We start from the raw sequence: 19,768 nt of genomic DNA, 5'->3' as shown, positions 1-19,768 counted from the left end.
ACCCCTCCCCTTCCACACCTCCCCTTCTTGCTCATTACTCTGGGGCAGAGTCTTCTGAGCATACAGGAAACAGGCTCCATTCTCAGGGATCCCTCAGAGCTTGGCCTTTGCAAAGGCTCCTGGTGGCTCCAGTTCCCAGTGCTCTGCTGCTTCATGTCCCGAAGGTAAGAAGGTCCTTTCCTGTCGTTCTCCTGGGGGAATCTCTCTCCCCCATCACTGGGCTGATCCCTTGGCTGCCTCCAAAACCCCTCTGCTTCCTCCACCTGCCTGGGCCAGAAACCGTCCTGTGCATCCCTATCTGAGCTGGGGCCTCTGCCCGTCCCTGGGCTGTGCCCAGCACTTGTTTTTGGTGCAATCAGCGCTCCCTATGGCTCCCTGTCTGAGCCTCCAGGAGAGCATCCAAGGGCACGTGAGAATGAATGGATGTCTGCAGTCCCCCCCCCCACCCAATCACTCACGGGGCTCAGAAGGCTTCTGCCTGTGCTCCATTGTGGTTCCGGGACAGGGGGCCAGTGGGAAGATGGGGGCTACATGGGGGCTACCTTCCTCATGCTGGTGATGAGCTATCTTTAGCTCATCACACCCAGCCTCATCAGGGTGGCAGGAAGAGAGTTCCTGCTAAAGCTCAGTGCAGAAAAAAGCAACATTTCCTCCTGCCGCTAAGGGTGTCTGGTGTCTCGGTGGGATCCAGCTGCAGTCGTATCTGCACCTGCATTCTATAGGGTTGCCGGGTGTCCAGTTTTCGACTGGGAAGTCCTGTCAGAAAGGGGACCTGGCAGTGTCTAGTCAGCACTACTGACTGGACACCAAAAGTCCAGTTACCTGAGTAACCGTCCGCAATCGGCCTCTGATCCGCTCGAGGATGGTGGGAAAAGCAGGGGCTGCTGAAGTGGGAGGAGCACTCAGGAACTGCCTGGCTCTGGCAGAGAGAGGTACAAGCAGCTGGTGTCCAGGGGGAGGGCTCTTGAAGCGTGCGGCATTTGAGGAGCGGGGTCGGTGGCCAGATTCACCACCCGGGACCCCTTCTCAGCCTAACTCTGTACTAGGTTTAGCCACCCACCCTCCCACCCCACAGCGGAGCTAGTCTCCCATTTTGCAGGGAAACTGAGGCAGAGAGTGGAGGTGACTGGTCCAAGGTGTCACAGGGAGTCCATGGCAGAGCAGGGAATTGACCCCAGGACCCAGGCTAGCAACCTAACCACTGGTCCTTTCAGCACCCCTTATCTGGGCCTTTGTCCCTTCCAGACTAGTGCAGTGTGTGTGCTTTGGCACCTGAAGGCACCCTGCAATGGGCAGCAGGGTTCAGCCTGTGTCAGGAGCAGTGCACTGTGCTGAGGACCCCCTGGTGGCCTCTGGGGTTCTGGGTTGAATTGAGGGGGCCTGGCTTTGAGCTGTAGAGTCCTATCTGGACTGGGCGCAGCCTGTCTGGGGGCTGTCTCTCCCCAGGTCACACTGCCATGGCTGCGGTGAGAAGAGGCACTGGCTCTGGAGCCACCTGGGATAAAAGGGCCATGGGATTTACTGCCCCTGGGTCCCCCAGGAGTCCCAGTATGGGAACCCCCAGGGTGCCTGGCAGGGCCCATCTCCATTCCCAGGCCTTTGGGGAGCACCGGCCCGGGGCTGCCATGTCACAGGTGGCTGGTCATTTCTGGTCAGCTGTTTTCTGCCAGCTGCTGCTTTGTTTGAGACATGGGGCAAAGGTGCCCAGAGGTGCTGGCGCTTTGGGGGCTGCTCTAGCCAGTCACAGGCCAGGAGAGGTTTGGCACCATTTCACTTGGCCAGGGAATATCAAGCTGGGAGTAAGCAGAGATCTGAGGAGCGAGCAGGCCAGGCCACTGTTCTCCAAACAGGATGTTCTGTGCTGCTCTCTCCTGCAGCAGGTCCATAGTGCTACATTCTCACCAGAAGCCACTGGTGCTCGCTCCAGCAGCGCCAGGAATTTCCCAGGGAGAGACCTGCACACGGTGCGGGGAGGGGGGGGATGGACACAGAGAGCCAGGAAAATCCCATTCTTGGGTGGCCAAGGATTGAACTGCGGGGGCCAGAGTGTGGTACTCAGCTCACAGCCCCTGAATTCCCCACGCCCACCACTACTCTCGCCACTCCTGCGCCTACCTGCTGGAGGTGTCTGCACCAGTCAGAGGCAGCAGGACGGACAAGGAGCAGAGATGCCCGTGGACCCACTGCCTGCTCTTTGGGACACGGCATCCAGTCTGAATCAGTTCCACACCCCAGCTGAACGTTCCCTGTGCAGGAAATGATTTCACAATTCTTGCTACAATTAGAAAGCTAATGATTTCACAGCACCATCACTTTGTTAGTTTCGCCTTCATTAATTAACAGAGAAGCTGCCAGAGTAGATCAGAGCGGAGTGCCCAGGATCCTGTCTCTGACAATGCCAGCACCAGCTGCTGCAGAGGAAGGTGGAAGGAGCCCTGCAGCAGCAGTTACAGGATAACCTGCCCTGGGGGAAGGCACCTCCTGACCCCTTTGACCCCTTTAGATAAGGGTTGGCTCCTCCTCTGAAACAGGAAGATTTGTGTCCCTTCAAAAACTCTTGCTTAGGTTTAATAATAATCTCTACTATCATATCTCTGCACATTCTTGTTCTCCATACAAACGGCCAATCTAGTTTTTAATTCAGTTAAGCTCTTGGCCTCCGTGATACTTTGTGGCAGTGAGTTCCATAGGTTAATGTGCATTGTCCAGAATGTATTTGCTTTGCTCAGTTTTAAATGTGCAGCCTCACATTTTTATTTGATGTGCCCTTCCCTGCCCAGCCACCAGGTGGGACTGTCTTATCCACAGCTCCTCGTGGTGGGACTGGAACCCATGACCTAGGGTTGAGAGGTATCACTGGCCCATCCCCAGTCTCTTGCAGTCAGTAGTTCTGATTTTGCTTAGAAGCTCCCTAGGAAATGAGCCCGTTCTCCCCGCACCCTGAGTCTGTCCACAGAGACAGGAGGAACTGGCTGTGCACACAGCCTGAGCACGCCAAGGCTCTTGGTTTCGTCACACGCTGGAGCCGCCCAGCAGAGCCTCCCCAAGGCTGCGGTGTCTGAACTGTGAGCAGGGCAGAGCAGGGGTGCTAAGTGTGCGGCTGGGAATAGGCTGGAGAGAATCAAGACTCCAGGAAATGGCAGGGAAGCAGGCCACTGCCTGGGTTATTTATTTTTGCTGCGGCAGTCGTGCCATAGGACCCCAGATAGGGAGCAGCACCCAATTATACGGGGCGTTCTGCAAACACTGCAAAGAGTGTGTGTCCCTGCTGCAGAGCACCCACAGTCTAGGACTGACACAACGGGCAGGTGAGCAACCGACACCACAGGGATGGGCAGCAATGCGGGTTTAGCATCAGGAGTCAGTGGTCACCAGCTGAGGGAATGCCAGCTGGGCCGTAAGACAAAAAGTCTCTGCCTGATGGAGATGTGCTACCTGAAGGGTTAGGGAGGAGGGGACAGCATGGCTTCTGGGAAGGAAAGAGGAGCAGCTGCTTTCTCCAACCTCAGCTCTGGGGGACAGGGAACTCCCCTTGTGCTGATAATCACCCCAGCCAGCAGGAGGGTGCAGGGACCCACTGCTTCCAGGTGTTAGGTCCAAGGACATCATTTTGGGGGTGTTGCTGACAGGCAGGCAGGCCTGAGTTTGGCGGAGGGAGGGAAGAATACAGCATGGAGCTGGGAGGAGCTAGCCCCAAATCTCTGGGGATGCAGCAGCAGGGGGTGAAGGGGACTCCCAGAGGATTTGCCTTGTGCACAAATGGCTCCTTCCTGTTTTCTGGGTTCAGTTGAATAATGCTGCAGAGGCACTGAGCCCAGAAGTCTATTCGAAGCCTTCATGCCCATTGCAATACGTAGCCCCTCCACAGTGCCCTTCTACCCCTAGGAGGCACAGAGCCCAGGCTAGTGCTCTGCCCACTGGACTTCGCTGCCTCTTCAGGCTGGACCAGTGACCAGCCAGCCAGCACTCAAACACAGTGTCCTGCTGCATCCCAGGGATGGTCCTCCATTGGCTCTTGTGGGGAAAGCACCAGAGACAACCGCTGTGGGAGCTTTTCATACAAAAGCCACATGCACAGTTTGGAACGTCCTCCTCCTTCCAGATAATATGGCTTCCCCTGTGCAGCCAGCGCCCAGAGGTGCCACACCACAGGACAAGGGACTAGGCACTTGCCTCACAGCCACCCCAGCCCAGCCCAGGTTGAAGGCTGTGAACATACTCCAGGCCTAGCAAGCCAGCCTTGGGAGATGTTGCTCAGCCCCCTCCAGCTGGCTAGAGTCTCTGGAGTGAAAAGTTACTGTGAATCCTGGTGACTTAAGACATGGACCCAGCCCTGCACCTGAGAGCAGGTCTGCTCCTTCCACCTGTGCAAACTGAATGCTTCCCCACTTTGCAAGCAGCTCCTGCCCTGTCCCTACCAGGCTCCAGCACTTGGGCTCTGAGCGATGGGCTCCTGCCCACAGGCTAGGGGTGCGGCCGCTCTGCTCCTGTGGCAGGTCTCTGCAGCGTTTGCCACTGTGCTGTGCTACTTGCCTGCAAAGGAGGACAAGCAAGGCCCTGAAATGGCTCCGGCCTTTCATCTCTGACTGAAGCCCAAGGTCATTCTGGGCAACGACTCCTCAACCTCCAGGACTCCCATCTCCTGGGGCTCATCCCCCGCCCTCCCTATTCATCAGCTGCAGAAAACCAACAGGTGAGCTGCCAAGATACCCAGGCTGAGGAACCAGCAGGGCACAGACCACACCTAGCTTTGCTCTGGCTTCATGGCCAATGTTACCTGCCCTGTCTCCTAGGCCTCTCGCTACCTGGCCAACATCAGCAGTGGGGTGAGAGGAGCGGCAGTAGCCACCCCACACGAGGCGGAGCTGATTCTGGCAGTGAGAGGGGAGTACTCTGGAGAACTCTGCCAGAGCAACCCCTTCCCTTGGCCCTAGACAGCTCGAGGGGCCCCTGGCCTTGGGCACCTCCTATGCTGGCTTACCTGGAGCGGGTATTCCTGTGCCAGGCTGTGTGGACACTCCTCTCTGGGAAGCAACGTGGCTAGAACAGAGTTAGCTAAATTGGGTTTGTTACCAGCCATCACTGACTCCACCCTGAGCCAGGTTTGTTCCAGAGTCAGACCATCCACACAGACCTGCAGCAAAATACCTGCATCACCACTAGGCATCCCGTTTAGCTGAACCGTCTGCCTCTGCGCAGGCCAGACTGATTCTGCCCTGCTCCTGCACACTCCCCCAGCAGAACACCCTCCCATCTGTCTGCATCCGGCCAGCAGGTCACAGCTGATCTTATCACCTGCTGAGCTGGCCACGAGTTAGGTAAAGGCCCTGATAAGGCTGCTGCAGTTTCCTGTCTTCAGGAAATGGAGGCTCAAGCTCTGAGAATGCGCCACGTGGTTCACAGTGCGGCAGCGTCTGCCCAGCCCTACGGGCTCCCAGGGACACGTTGCCCGGGTCTTTGCTCTTTGCTCTGGCTCCCCACTGAACACCGCGTTTAGGCTCCTTGCCCTCGGTTTCAAAGCTTTGCCTGACACTGGCTCCACCTGCCTGAGATACCGGCTTTCTTCCCCCTCCGCCATGACTTCCCACAACAGCTGCTAACTGAGGGGGAGACCAACAATCGGGTTTGACAGAGTCCTCATGGGAACCAGACCCAGACGACGCAGCTCGCTGGCAGAGGAAACCAGGATGGGCAGCCTGGCTGCCTTTAAAGCTAATGCAAACCCCATCACTATGGCCAGCACCACACTCCTGCTCTTCTGCATTCAGGAGCAGCTGGAGCCTGCCTACGGCAAGCAGGGAAGAAAGACAGAGAGGCCCTGGATGCCATTATTTTCTGCTGGGAGATGCTCAGATACTGCAGTGATGGGCCCAGTGCAAGAACCCAGATGAGAGAAAATGGATGTGAAATGCTGCTATATCAGCCTGGGAGCACATTCCACTGGCTCTGAGCTCATGCACCTTTCTCTTTTCCTCAGCAGGATTTGACTTCCAATTTGTAAAGGCTGCCTTTTTGCCTCTGACTCTTTTTACTCTGTTGTTTAGCCACGGGGACGCTTTTTTGGCCCTCTCACTATGTAGTTAAATTTGGGGTCACAGGTAACATTTCATTTGAGCGGCTATTACTCTGCTTCACAGAGCTTTACACGGTACACATTTCATTTCGTGTTGCATAACTTCCTGCTGTGTATTTGAAACCCTCTGGTTTGGAAATGGCCAGCAAGGCAAGCCTGTTTCCTGCTAGTCTATGGAGTGCTAACAAGGTGGAAAGCTACAGGTGCTGATTTAATATTTTTTTACTGGAATGAGTAAAAGAAAATACTGCTTAGGGCCATGGAAGCTTGAGCCACTTTGCTGACTCCTGCTCCCTGGAATGTGGCTGAGATGGGAGTTGACATACTCAAGCCATTGGCGAAATTAACCAGGCAAATGAGTTCACATCAAGGCCCATCTCAGGACTGCTCCCCACTGTGGTATGCTTTGAGAATCTAACTCAGCACTGACGCTTCTAGCAAAGGCAGAAACACTGAGCTGTGTTGCCTCCCACCTGAGCCCCAAGAAACCAGATTATGCAGCAGCTCACAGAGCAGTGCTTTGAGCTGTCCCTCGTGCTCTGCTGCAGGAGACCCCACGCTGCACTGCTGAAGCAATCAGGTTGGACAGTGCCAGTATCTGTGTGACCATGAATTAAAATAACAAAATAGACGAAATGTGGCCGGGCTGCACATGAGCTGTGTGTCTGGGGCACCCCTGGAATTGTAAGGCCAAGAGTTCAGAGAATCGCTCTCTGTTATTGCCAAGTGCAGTCGATTTAGAATGAGCATCTTATGTGGCTGAGTCACACGTCCCCCGGCTCAGTCGCTACTGAGTGGTGGAAGTACAGGTCTGTCCTGACCCCAGATCCTGCTGTTATTGGAATGACAGGGAGGTCTCTGAGAGACTTTCCAGTACTGCTGTGGCCAGAGCAGAACGATAGCACAGTCAGGGGCTGTCTTCATGTCTCTTTCCCAACAGAAAAAGCAGCAGGATACTTTTAGTGACAATGACTTTCAAGATGACAGCGTGTGCCTCCTCTGTAACATGCTGCAGCTACTCTGCGGCATGAAATGGCAGCTGTCTCTGCAGCCTGAAGACGCCTAGACACATAAAGGTACGGTACACAAAACCATAACAGCTACATAACTACATGTCCCCGAGTTATATGTGGTCCAGAATGAGGTCCTGATTCCTAATGTCTTGTATCTGATGTTGCTATTTGCACCTGTGCAACGGGGTCTCATCTGCTACCAAACAGCAGGATAGTGCATTACAACCACTCTGCACAGCCCTAAGTGAAAGCACCAGGCAGAGCCAGGCCCTTAATTTCTGCCTTTCCTGTGAGAATGCTGAATTCCTCGGGTTTCAGAAATGAGTGCCCTTAACATTCAGCAGCTGCTTAATGGAAATACACAGACCACAGCATTTCGCATTGACTCATTAGCTGTGTGCTAGATCCAGGCCAGTTGGGTACAGCAGAGTAGTCCTATTGGGAATCCAGGGTACAGCAGAGTAGTCGAAGGCAGATATACTGGCCACTGGATAAGCAGTTTTCTGTTCCCTGAGTGACCACAGCAGGGGCTGCGCCAGGCTAGGGTGGACACCTGACTCCAATTAGCCTGCAAAGAGTCAGTTGAAGCTGTCAGGCTAATGAGAACACCTGACTCTAATTAAGGCCCCTCTGATACTATAAAAGGGCTCACTCCCATCAGGCTGAGGAAGTGTGGCTGATGGTCTGGGTACTGAAGATGCCTTCAAACCACTGGAAAGGGAGTCCTAAGGTAAGGGTGAAGAAGGCATTAAGAGAGAGAAGCGGGGGAGCTGTGGGGAAGTGGCCCAGGGAAATGTAGCAACTCTGGCAATGAAAGGTCAGCTGCTGCTATTAGGGTCCCTGGGCTGGAACCAAGAGTAGAGGGTGGACCTGGGTTCCCCCAACACTACAGAAACACCTCCTGGGAGGGGAAGACAGGCCCCTGTCAGGACAGGAGGCTAAACTGTTCTTGAATAAGCCTGTAGGGACAACAGAGACTGTGGGAGTTCTCTAACCAAACTCCTTGCTGGCTTATGATAAAAAGGGCTCAGGAGACCCTTCCCTGGCCCTAGAGAGAGAAGGGCTATGTGGAGGGTCGCAGTGAGCCTCTGAGGCTAGCATAAACTGCCTGGAAGCACAGGACCTATGGGGACAAGGTTAGAGCTCTGCCACAGCTGCTAGTCAGTAAAACTGTAACAGACTTGTCATTATACCTTGCTGGGACAGTGACCAGCACTACCTGTGTGTTTATGCAGTGCCCAGTACAGCAACATCCTGATCCTGACTGGTCCCTCTGGGCATGATGGCAATGCATGTCAGACACTCCTAATTAATAACCACATGTCTGACTACAGGCAGGAGTACAGAATCTGCCTGCCTCATTCTTTATTTCAGAGTAGCAGCCATGTTAGTCTGTGTCAGCAAAAACAGAGGAGTCCTTGTGGCATTCTAGAGACTGAGAAATTTATTTGGGCATAAGCTTTTGTGGGCTAAAACCCACTTTATCACATGCATGGAATGGAAAATACAGTAGGAAGATGTATATGTACATGAAAAGATTGGAGTTGCCTTATCACATGGAGGGTCAGGTCTAATGAGACAATTCAATTAAAGTGCGCTATTATCAACAGGAGGGAAAAATCATTTTTGTAGTGGTAATCAGGGTGGCCCATTTCAAACAGTTGACAAGAAGGTGTGAGAAACAGTAGGGGGAAATTAGTATGGGGAAATTAGTTTTTGTAGTGACCCATCCACTCCTAGTCTCTATTCAAGTCTAAGTTAATTGTATCCAGTTTGCAAATTAATTCCAATTCAGCAGTCTCACTGGAGTCTGTTTTTAAAGTTTTTTGTTGTTGTTGAAGAATTGCAACTTTTAGGTCTGTAATCGAGTGACCAAAGAGATTGAAGTGTTCTGACTGGTTTTTGAATGATATAGTTCTTGATGTCTGATTTGTGTCCATTTAGTCTTTTATGTAGAGACTGTCCAGTTTGGCCAATGTACCTAGCAGAGGGGCATTGCTGGCACATGATGGCATTATCACATTGGTAGATGTGCAGGTGAATGAGCCTCTGATAGGCTGGCTGATGTGATTAGGCCCTATGATGGTGTCCCCTGAATAGATATGTGGCCACAGTTGGCAACAGGCTTTGTTGCAAGGATAAGTTCCTGGGTTAGTGGTTCTGTTGTGTGGTGTGTGCTTGCTGGTAAGCATTTGCTTCAGGTTGGGGGGCTGTCTGTAGGCAAGGACTGGCCTGTCTCCCAAGATCTGTGAGATTGATGGGTTGTCCTTCAGGATAGGATGTAGATCCTTGATGATGTGTTGGAGAGGTTTTAGTTGGGGACTGAAGGTGATGGCTAGTGGTGTTCTGTTGTTTTCTTTGTTGGGCCTGTCCTGTAGTAGGTGACTTCTGGGTACTTTTCTGGCTCTGTCAATCTGTTTCTTCACTTCAGCAGGTGGGTATTATAGTTTTAAGAATGCTTAATAGAGATCTTGTAGGTGTTTGTCTCTGTCTGAGGGATTGGAGCAAATTTGGTTGTATCTTAGAGCTTGGCTGTAGACAGTGGATCGTGTGGTGTGGTCTGGATGAAAGCTGGAGGCATGCAGGTAAGTATAGTGGTCAGTAGGTTTCCGGTATAGGGTGGTGTTTATGTGACCATCACTTATTTGAACTATAGTGCCCAGGAAGTAGATCTCTTGGGTGGACTGGTCTAGGCTGAGGTTGAGGGTGGGGTAGAAATTGCTGAAATCCTGGTGGAATTCCTCAAGGGCTTCTTTCCCATGGGTCCAGATGATGTCATCAATATAGTACAAGTAGAGTAAGGGCATTAGGGGACGAGAGCTGAGGAAGCATTGCATTATTCTCAAATAAATGCATTAAAATTATTTGTGCTCATTGACAGCTCTCTGGACTTTCTTTTAGAATATTGTTTTTTGCTGCCTGATTCATACAAGAAAATAGCATCTGCAAAGCTAGCATCTGGCAATCACCATTTATTGTCCTCATCATGTTCCTATTACGCCTCTGGGGTTTAGGGCAGTGACAAAGCTCCTCCACTCCTGTCTGTTTCTGGCGAGTGTTTCGGGTTCCCCAGCTGTGCCCCAGGTTTCTCAGCTTGGCTTCCACAGCTCTTCACCATGTTTTCGGCCTCATTTTCACTTGCCTTCAGGTGTCCATCTTATTGCTACTCTGGTGATGGAATCACATGACCGATCCATCTCCAACGCCTCCTGGCAATGATTGTGCTCAGATCCTCTTCGCTGCACTGTGTCAATAGATCTTGGTTTGAGATTGTTCTGGGCCAACCTCTAAGTAAAAGAAACCGCATGAGCCTGTAATGAGCCATGAGCCAAGGCTAATGTAGTGCCAATTTTTAAAAAAGGGAAGAAGGAGGATCCTGGGAACTACAGGCCAGTCAACCTCCCCTCAGTCCCTGGAAAAATCATGGAGCAGGTCCTCAAAGAATCAATCCTGAAGCACTTGCATGAGAGGAAAGTGATCAGGAACAGCCAGCATGGATTCACCAAGGGAAGGTCATGCCTGACTAATCTAATCGCCTTTTATGATGAGATTACTGGTTCTGTGGATGAAGGGAAAGCAGTGGATGTATTGTTTCTTGACTTTAGCAAAGCTTTTGACACAGTCTCCCACAGTATTCTTGTCAGCAAGTTAAGGAAGTATGGGCTGGATGAATGCACTAGAAGGTGGGTAGAAAGCTGGCTAGATTGTCGGGCTCAACGGGTAGTGATCAATGGCTCCATGTCTAGTTGGCAGCTGGTATCAAGTGGAGTGCCCCAAGGGTCGGTCCTGGGGCCGGTTTTGTTCAATATCTTCATAAATGATCTGGAGGATGGTGTGGATTGCACTCTCAGCAAATTTGCGGATGATACTAAACTGGGAGGAGTGGTAGATACGCTGGAGGGGAGGGATAGGATACAGAAGGACCTAGACAAATTGGAGGATTGGGCCAAAAGAAATCTGATGAGGTTCAATAAGGATAAGTGCAGGGTCCTGCACTTAGGACGGAAGAACCCAATGCACAGCTACAGACTAGGGACCGAATGGCTAGGCAGCAGTTCTGCGGAAAAGGACCTGGGGTGACAGTGGACGAGAAGCTGGATATGAGTCAGCAGTGTGCCCTTCTTGCCAAGAAGGCCAATGGCATTTTGGGATGTATAAGTAGGGGCATAGCGAGCAGATCGAGGGACGTGATCGTTCCCCTCTATTCGACATTGGTGAGGCCTCATCTGGAGTACTGTGTCCAGTTTTGGGTCCCACTTCAAGAAGGATGTGGATAAATTGGGGAGAGTCCAGCGAAGGGCAACAAAAATGATTAGGGGACTGGAACACATGAGTTATGAGGAGAGGCTGAGGGAGCTGGGATTGTTTAGCCTGCAGAAGAGAAGAATGAGGGGGGATTTGATAGCTGCTTTCAACTACCTGAAAGGGGGTTCCAAAGAGGATGGCTCTAGACTGTGCTCAATGGTAGCAGATGACAGAACGAGGAGTAATCGTCTCAAGTTGCAGTGGGGGAGGTTTAGATTGGATATTAGGAAAAACTTTTTCACTAAGAGGGTGGTGAAACACTGGAATGCGTTACCTAGGGAGGTGGTAGAATCTCCTTCCTTAGAGGTTTTTAAGGTCGGGCTTGACAAAGCCCTGGCTGGGATGATTTAACTGGGAATTGGCCCTGCTTCGAGCAGGGGGTTGGACTAGATGACTTTCTGGGGTCCCTTCCAACCCTGATATTCTATGTAACTGCTACTGCAGGCCCCTGGCTCCTTCCTCCAGAGCAGCTGGCGATGGCCATTATCCGAGACAGGATTCTGAGCTAGAGGGCCCCTAGTCTGAGCCACTTCTGGCAGCTCCTCCAATTCTCTGTTAATTAATGAAGGTGAAACTAATGAAGCAGTGGTTTTGTGAAATCACTTGCTTTCTGCTTATAGTGAGAACTGACCTCATTTCCTGTGCATGGAATGTCTGGCTGGGCTCTGGAAATGATTTGGTTCTTTTAAAGAATTAAACACTTTGGACTGTTTCTATGTCTTGAATTGTCTCAGTATAAATCACTATTCAGCAAAAATGAGAAATTGTCCCTTCATTGCCAGCAAATAATCCTCCTCCCCACAAAATAACATGAACATTTGGTGCTCTGTGTCTGTCTCTCTAACAGAAACTGACCACTGAGGCAGTGACGCAAGGGAGTCAGGGACACACAGGCATTCCCAGCCCCAGCTCCAAGGGGGTGGCTTTGGAATCCTATGTGCTCTGTTGGTCAGTGCATGTGATGTGTTGTCTTGTCTCTTCTATCTCTGGATGTGACTGCCCAACTAATCTGTGGCCCTTGGATCATATGCTAAGGCAGCATGGCCTAGAGCAGCAGTTCTCAAACTTCATTGCACCGCAACCCTCTTCAGGTAACAAAAATAACTGTGACCCAAGGAGGAGTTACTGAAGCTTGAGTCCACCCAAGCATGTGGGCCCAAGCCCAACCAGCCCAGGTGGGCAAGCCGGCCAAAGGTGAAGCCCACGGGCTTCAGCCCTGGGCAGGGGGCCTGTAACCTGAGCCCAGCCACCAAGGACTGAAGATCTCTGACTTCAGCTTCCACCCCAGGCCCCAGCAAGTCTAATGCCAGCCCTGGCAATGACATTAAAATAGGGTCATGACCCACTTTAGGGTCCCAACCCACAGTTTGAGAACTGCTGGCCTAGAGGAACAACAGTTTACTCACTCTTGCAAATTTATCATAACATGATTTTTGGCCCTTGCTGCAGGCATGCTCACAATACTGCACACGAGACTGGGAAGCCAAATGAGAAACAGTGCCCTGGCACCAAGGGGAAGGGATAATGACCTGCAAGCCCAAAGACCACTCCTACCCCAGCTCTTCCACTGACGGCTGGAGACACTTGCTACCAGCAGTGGCAGATAGGCCACATGCTACTGTCTCAGCGTAACATCCCCTCCATAGACTTATCAAGCTCAGTCTTGAAGCCAGTTAGTTTTTTTTTTTTTGTGGTCCCACTGCTCCCCTTGGAAGGCTGCTTCAGAACTTCACTCCTCTGATGGTTAGACTCCTTTGTCTAACTTCAAGCCAAAATTTATTGATGGCCAGTTTCTATCCATTTGTTCTTGTGCACTACTGGTATGGAAATTCAACTTCCCTTCCCCAGTATTCATAGGCGCCAACTTCCCCTCTGCCTGGTGGGTGCTTGATCCCCCTGGCCCTGCCTCTTCCCACCCTGGCCCCACCCCCATTGCACCCTTTCCCCCAAGTCCCTGCCCCTGCTCCGCCTCGTCTCTGCCTCCTCGCCTGAGCGCTCCATGTCCCTGCTCCTCCCCCTCCCTCCCAGAAAGTCCTAAGCGCTGCCAAACAGCTGTTAGATAACTGGGGGGATGGGAAGCGCTGGGAGGGGGAGGAGCGGGGACATGGTACGCTTGGGGCTGGGAAGAAGGAGGTGAGGAGAAGGGAGCTTGGCTGCCAGTGGGTGCAGAGCACCCACTAACTTTTTCCCATGGGTGGTCCAGCTGTGGAGCACCCACAGAGTCGGGGCCTATGCTGGTATTTATCCCTCTGGTCTATTTATAGAGAGCAATCATATCTCCCCTCAGCCTTTGTTTGATTAGGCTAAAGCAGGCAAGCTCCTTAAGTCTCCTCTTGAAAGGTAGGTTTTCCATTCTTCTGATCATCCTCATAGCCCTTCTCTGCACCTGTTCCTGTCTGAATTCATCTTTCTTGAACATGGGAGACTAGAACTGCACACAGTATTCCAGATGAGGTCTCACCAGTGCCTTCTGTAATGGTATCTTTGCTGTCTCTACTGAAAATCCCTTGCCTAATGCTTCCTAAAATGGCAGGTTTCAGAGTAACAGCCGTGTTAGTCTGTCTTTGCAAAAAGAAAAGGAGTACTTGTGGCACCTTAGAGACTAACCAATTTATTTGAGCATGAGCTTTCGTGAGCTACAGCTCACTTCATCGGATGCATACCCTGGAAACTGCAGAAGACATTATATACGCACAGAGACCATGAAACAATACCTCCTCCCACCCCACTGTCCTGCTGGTAATAGCTTATCTAAAGTGATCATCAAGTTGGGCCACTTAGGACAGAAGAATCCCATGCCCTGCTACAGACTAGGGACCGAATGGCTCGGCAGCAGTTCTGCAGAAAAGGACCTAGGGGGTGACAGTGGACGAGAAGCTGGATATGAGTCAACAGTGTGCCCTTCTTGCCAAGAAGGCCAATGGCATTTTGGGCTGTATAAGTAGGAGCATTGCCAGCAGATCAAGGGACGTGATCGTTCCCCTCTATTCAACATTGGTGAGGCCTCATCTGGAGTACAGTGTCCAGTTTTGGGCTCCACACTACAAGAAGGATGTGGAAAAATTGGAGAGTCCAGCGGAGGGCAACAAAAATGATTAGGGGTCTGGAACACATGACTTATGAGGAGAGGCTGAGGGAGCTGGGATTGTTTAGCCTGCAGAAGAGAAGAATGAGGGGGGATTTGATAGCTGCTTTCAACTACCTGAAAGGGGGTTCCAAAGAGGATGGCTCTAGACTGTTCTCAGTGGTGGCAGATGACAGAACAAGGAGTAATGGTCTCAAGTGGCAGTGGGGGAGGTTTAGTTTGGATATTAGGAAAAACTTTTCCACTAGGAGGGTGGTGAAGCACTGAATGCGTTACCTAGGGAGGTGGTGGAATCTCCTTCCTTTGAGGTTTTTAAGGCCCAGCTTGACAAAGCCCTGGCTGGGATGAATTAGTTGGGGATTGGTCCTGCTTTGAGCAGGGGGTTGGACTAGATGACCTCCTGAGGTCCCTTCCAACCCTGATATTCCATGGTTGTGGGGCAGATGGTCTTGGCATTTTCTGGCCTTTTCCTGAGCCCACCAATAGGGCCCAGCACTCAGGTTCCCCAAGATTGCTGCTTTTGTTTGTGCAGCCATGGCCGGAGCAGGCAGCTGAGCCTCTCTCCTTGATAGTGGAGAAGAGGCTCAGGGACTCCCAGCCAGCCGCGTAGCCAGGTGGAGGGAACAGGGGGCGCGAGCCCAAAGGAAGGTGCCACCCGCTGCAGCACTTTTACTCACCTGGCAGCGCTCCAGCATCCGGCCTTCACCCGCTCCGGGTCTTCGGCGGCAGGACCTTCACCCGCTCTGGTCTTCGGTGGCACTGAAGGCCCCGCTGCCAAGGCCCCGCTGCCGAAGACCCGGAGCGGGTGAAGGCCCCGCCGCCAAAGACCCGGAGCGCCCTGGGGGTGTAGGAGTGCCACCCTGGGTGGTGCCTGTCTTTGGGATCGCTCCCCCTCTTCCCTCAACGGGGGAACAGTGACAAGGAGCCACTTGCGCTCAGTGGGGGAGCAGCTGCTGCCCCGCTCCCCCCAGCTACGCCACTGCTCCCAGCTCCGCTAAGCGGCCGGCCAGACAGACATTTGGACACTGATGATCAGAGAACGCTCTCGAACCTGCAGAGGTCCCCTTCCCCACAGCCCTGCCCCCTGCAGGCTTTTCGTTCTTTCCAGTACAGCCTCTCCCCGCAGCAGCCCCAAGCGCCCCCTGCAGGCTGATTCTGACCAGAGGGGACGTTAGGGTTGCCAACTTTCTAATTGCGGACAACCGAACACCCTGTCCCGCCCCTTCCCCGAGGCCTCCCCCAACCCTGCTTCTTTGGGGCCCTGCCCCCACTCACTCCATCCCCTCTCCCTCTGTCACTCGCTATCCCCCACCCTTGCTCGCTTGCTCACTTTCACTGGGCTGGGGCAGGGGGTTGGGGTGCAGGAGGGGGTGAGGACTTCAGCTGTGGGGGCGGGCTCTGGACTGGGGCCAGGAATGAGGGGTTTGGGGTACAGGAGAGGGCTCCAAGCAGGGGGGTGGGACCAAGGGGTTCAGAGTGTGGGAGGGGGCTCTGGGCTAAGGCAGGGGAATGAGGTATGGGCTCTGGGCTGGGGGTGCAGGCACCAAGGTGGGGACAGAAATGAGGGGTTCAGGATGTGGGAAGGGGCTGGTGCAGGTGTGGGAGGAGGTTCAGGGTGAGCGCTTACCTCCGGCAGCTCTTGGGAGGCAGCCGGCATGTCCCTCCACGTGGCTCCTAGGCAGAGGGACGATTAAGGAGGCTCCATGCACTGCCACCCCTGCAACTCCCACTGGCCGCAGTTCCTGGCTAATGGGAGCTGCGGAGCCAGTACTTGAAGCTCCACGCACTGCCCCTGCCACCCTGGCTGTCCCTCTGCCTAGGAGCTGCAGAGACAGGGAGCTGCATGGAGCCTGGCAGGGAGCCTGCCAGCCCCGCTGTGCCACAACTGAACTCTTAAAGGCCTGGTCAGGGATGCTGACTGGAGCCACCAGGGTCCCTGTGCACATCTCAGTTGAAAACTGAACACCTGGCAACCCTAGTGGGAGGGCACACAGGGTAATATGCCCTCCCCCAGATTTGCTGCTTGTCTGTTACTGAGCACGCTCAGTATAATCTGCTGAAGCTGGCTGTTCTCACTGTGCCCCCCTGTTGGCAGGCTGCTGTCTCTGTGATTCTCCTGGGGGAAAAGCCAGCAGGTACATGCAGATTTGCACTCGCAGGGCTCGCAATAACACTCTAAAAATACCTGTCTAGGCAGCTCTTTGAAGTTGGGCCTCGGGCTGGTGCTCAGACCCTAAAGCCAAGGGAGCGTGTGTGGGGGATGGGGGGTGCTGTCTATCTACTATTTTTAGAGTACTAGCATGAGCCTTGCAAGCTCAAGTCTGACTCAAGGTGGGAGGCTTGCTCCAAAATGCTGTGTAAACATACCCATAGTGACCTTTAGTCACAGTGAGCTCTTGGGCAATGAGTTGGCCCACTGTCCTCTAGAGGAGACTTTAACACCACATTGTGTGTATGCATTACAGCAGTGAACAGAGGAGAAGCAAACACAGAGTTTGCTTGGGAACTGGCAAGTGCCAGGAGGATGAAGGGGTGATCACTAGCAGCCAGCCTGGATTTACCAAGAACAATCATAGAATCTCAAGGTTGGAAGGGACCTCAGGAGGTCATCTAGTCCAACCCCCTGCTCAAAGCAGGACCAATCCCCAACTAAATCATCCCAGCCAGGGCTTGGTCAATCCTGACCTAAAAAACCTCTAAGGAAGGAGATTCCACCACCTCCCTATGTAACCCATTCCAGTGCTTCACCACCCTCCTAGTGAAAGTTTTTCCTAATATCCAGCCTAAACCTCCCCCACTGCAACTTGAGACCATTACTCCTCGTTCTGTCATCTGCTACCATTGAGAACAGTCTAGAGCCATCCTCTTTGGAACCCCCTTTCAGGTAGTTGAAAGCAGCTATCAAATCCCCCCTCATTCTTCTCTTCTGCCGACTAAATAATCCCAGTCCCCTCAGTCTCTCCTCATAAATCATGTGTTCCAGTCCCCTAATCATTTTTGCTGCCCTCCGCTGGACATCCTTCTTGTAGTGTGGGGCCCAAAACTGGACACAGTACTCCAGATGAGGCCTCACCAATGCCAAATAGAGGGGAACAATCGCATCCCTTGATTACCTTCTTTCACAGGGTAATTGGTTTGGAGGCTAAGGGGAAACACCGTGGACATAATATACTGGATTTCAGGAAAGCTTTTGAAACTGTCTCACTTGACAGGCTGATAAGTAAGCTGGAGAAATGTGGGCTTAAACAGTGTCAACAGATGTTGGCTGTGTGTGTCTCTGCGTGCTGCACTGGCTCTGGCCAGATAGCCTATACAGCAGGTTCCTATCAAACTGCCCAATAACTACAGACCTGTTTAGCAGCAAAGGCATCCGGCCAGATTTATTGTTAACAAAGCATGGTCCTAGTATCCACAGTCCACAGGATCATGGACACCAGTATGCCCATCACAATGGACCAGCCCAATCAGTAGCAGGACTTTCCACTGCCCCCTGGCCAGCCAAAGACACTCCTCGTCTGAGACTCCATTTTATACACTGATACAAACAAGTTCTGTATTACCCCTCTGACATGGTCCATTTCCACCCTCTTTTGAGGTTAGTTACCACCCATTACCTTGTACATGTTAGTTCAATCAAAAAGTACCTATCCATCCCACTGTCAGCCTGACCCCCCTCAGAAAGGGGGTCAGTGTATTTTTGTATCATCCATAGGGCATGTGTTTGTACCACACTTGATATTAGGGTGTTCCGGTACCATCCTTCTGGCATGTGTCTGCGTGAGTGTCCTGTGCCCAGCACTTCTCAGGAGCGTGTGTGTGTTTGCAATACCAGCCCTGTTCTTGCCAGGTTCTGTGAGCCTGCATGCAGGCAGAGCCTGACTCTGCTCACAGCCTGTCTCTTGCTAACTTTCCTTCTTATTAGCAAGGCTTGACCACTACTTTAGTTCAGGCCACAGGCCGGGTCTCTGATACAAGGCCTTCTGTCTCCGGCTCTTTCTACTACAGACAGAACCACAATTAAGTGGACACAATTGGTTAAACAACCACAAACAAAGAGTAACTATTAATGGAACAATGTCAGATTGGAGGGAGGACTCAGGGGGGTTCCCCAGGGATCTGTTCTGGGTCCAGTATTGTTAAAAATATCTGTTAATGACCTGGATGTGGGAGTAGAGAGAACACTGATCACCTTTGCAGATGACACTGGGCAGGAGGTTGCCAACACTTTGGAGGATAGAGCTAAAATTCAAAGGGCTCTTGATAAACTGGAGAACTGGACTGTAGATGACACAATGAAATTCAGCAAAGACAAATGGAAGCTGCTACCCTTAGGGAAGAGAAACCAAATGCACAAATACAGAATGGGGGGAAACTGGCTTGGCGGCAGCAGCAGCACTGCTGAGAAGGATCTTTGAAAATTCGTGGCGAACAGGGGAAGTCCTGGATGACTGGAAAAAGGCTAATGTAGTGCCAATCTTTCGAAAAGGGAAGAAGGAGGATCCTGGGAACTACAGGCCAGTCAGCTTCACCTCAGTCCCTGGAAAATTGGTCCTGCATTGATCAGGGGGTTGGACTAGATGACCAACATCTCAGGTCCCTTCCAACCCTGATATTCTATGATTCTAACAACCATTCTCCATCTTTTTCATGGCAGTCTTTCAAATACTTGAAAGACTGAAGAGGCACATGATAGCAAACTAAACATACCAGTTCCTTCAGCATTTGCTCAGTTGACTTGGGGAGGGATAGCTCAGTGGTTTGGACATTAGCCTGCTAAACCAGGGTTGTGAGTTCAATCCTTGAGGGGGCCATTTAGGGATCTGGGGCAAAAATTGGGGACTGGTCCTGCTTTGAGCAGGGGGTTGGACTAGATGACCTCTTGAGGTCCCTTCCCAGGAGGTCATCTAGTCCAACCCCCTGCTCAAAGCAGGACCAATCCCCAATTAAATCATCCCAGCCAGGGCTTTGTCAAGCCTGACCTTAAAAACTTCTAAGGAAGGAGATTCTACCACCTCGCTAGGTAACGCATTCCAGTGTTTCACCACCCTCCTAGTAAAAAAGTTTTTCCTAATATCCAACCTAAACCTCCCCCACTGCAACTTGAGACCATTACTCCTTGTCCTGTCCTCTTCTACCACTGAGAACAGTCTAGAACCATCCTCTTTGGAACCCCCTCTCAGGTAGTTGAAAGCAGCTATCAAATCCCCCCTCATTCTTCTCTTCCACAGACTAAACAATCCCAGTTCCCTCAACCTCTCCTCATAAGTCATGTGTTCTCTGTCCACAGAGTGC

The 19,768-nt window shown here is 52.1% G+C and overlaps 1 protein-coding gene across 1 annotated transcript in view; it reads left to right on the top strand.

Annotated features, from left to right (window-relative positions):
• Positions 1-90: 90 nt before the first annotated feature.
• PTAFR (platelet activating factor receptor) overlaps positions 91-19,768 on the top strand; it is a 34,129-nt gene continuing 14,451 nt past the window's right edge. The window contains exon 1 of the mRNA XM_073317787.1: positions 91-164. The gene's annotated coding sequence lies outside the window, so the exon portion shown is untranslated. The remainder of the gene's footprint in view (positions 165-19,768) is intronic.

The sequence above is a fragment of the Lepidochelys kempii genome, chromosome 19 (genome assembly GCF_965140285.1).
Source record: "Lepidochelys kempii isolate rLepKem1 chromosome 19, rLepKem1.hap1, whole genome shotgun sequence".
In the NCBI taxonomy this organism is placed as follows: domain Eukaryota; kingdom Metazoa; phylum Chordata; order Testudines; family Cheloniidae; genus Lepidochelys; species Lepidochelys kempii.
This window is presented reverse-complemented; position numbering and strand designations above follow the sequence as displayed.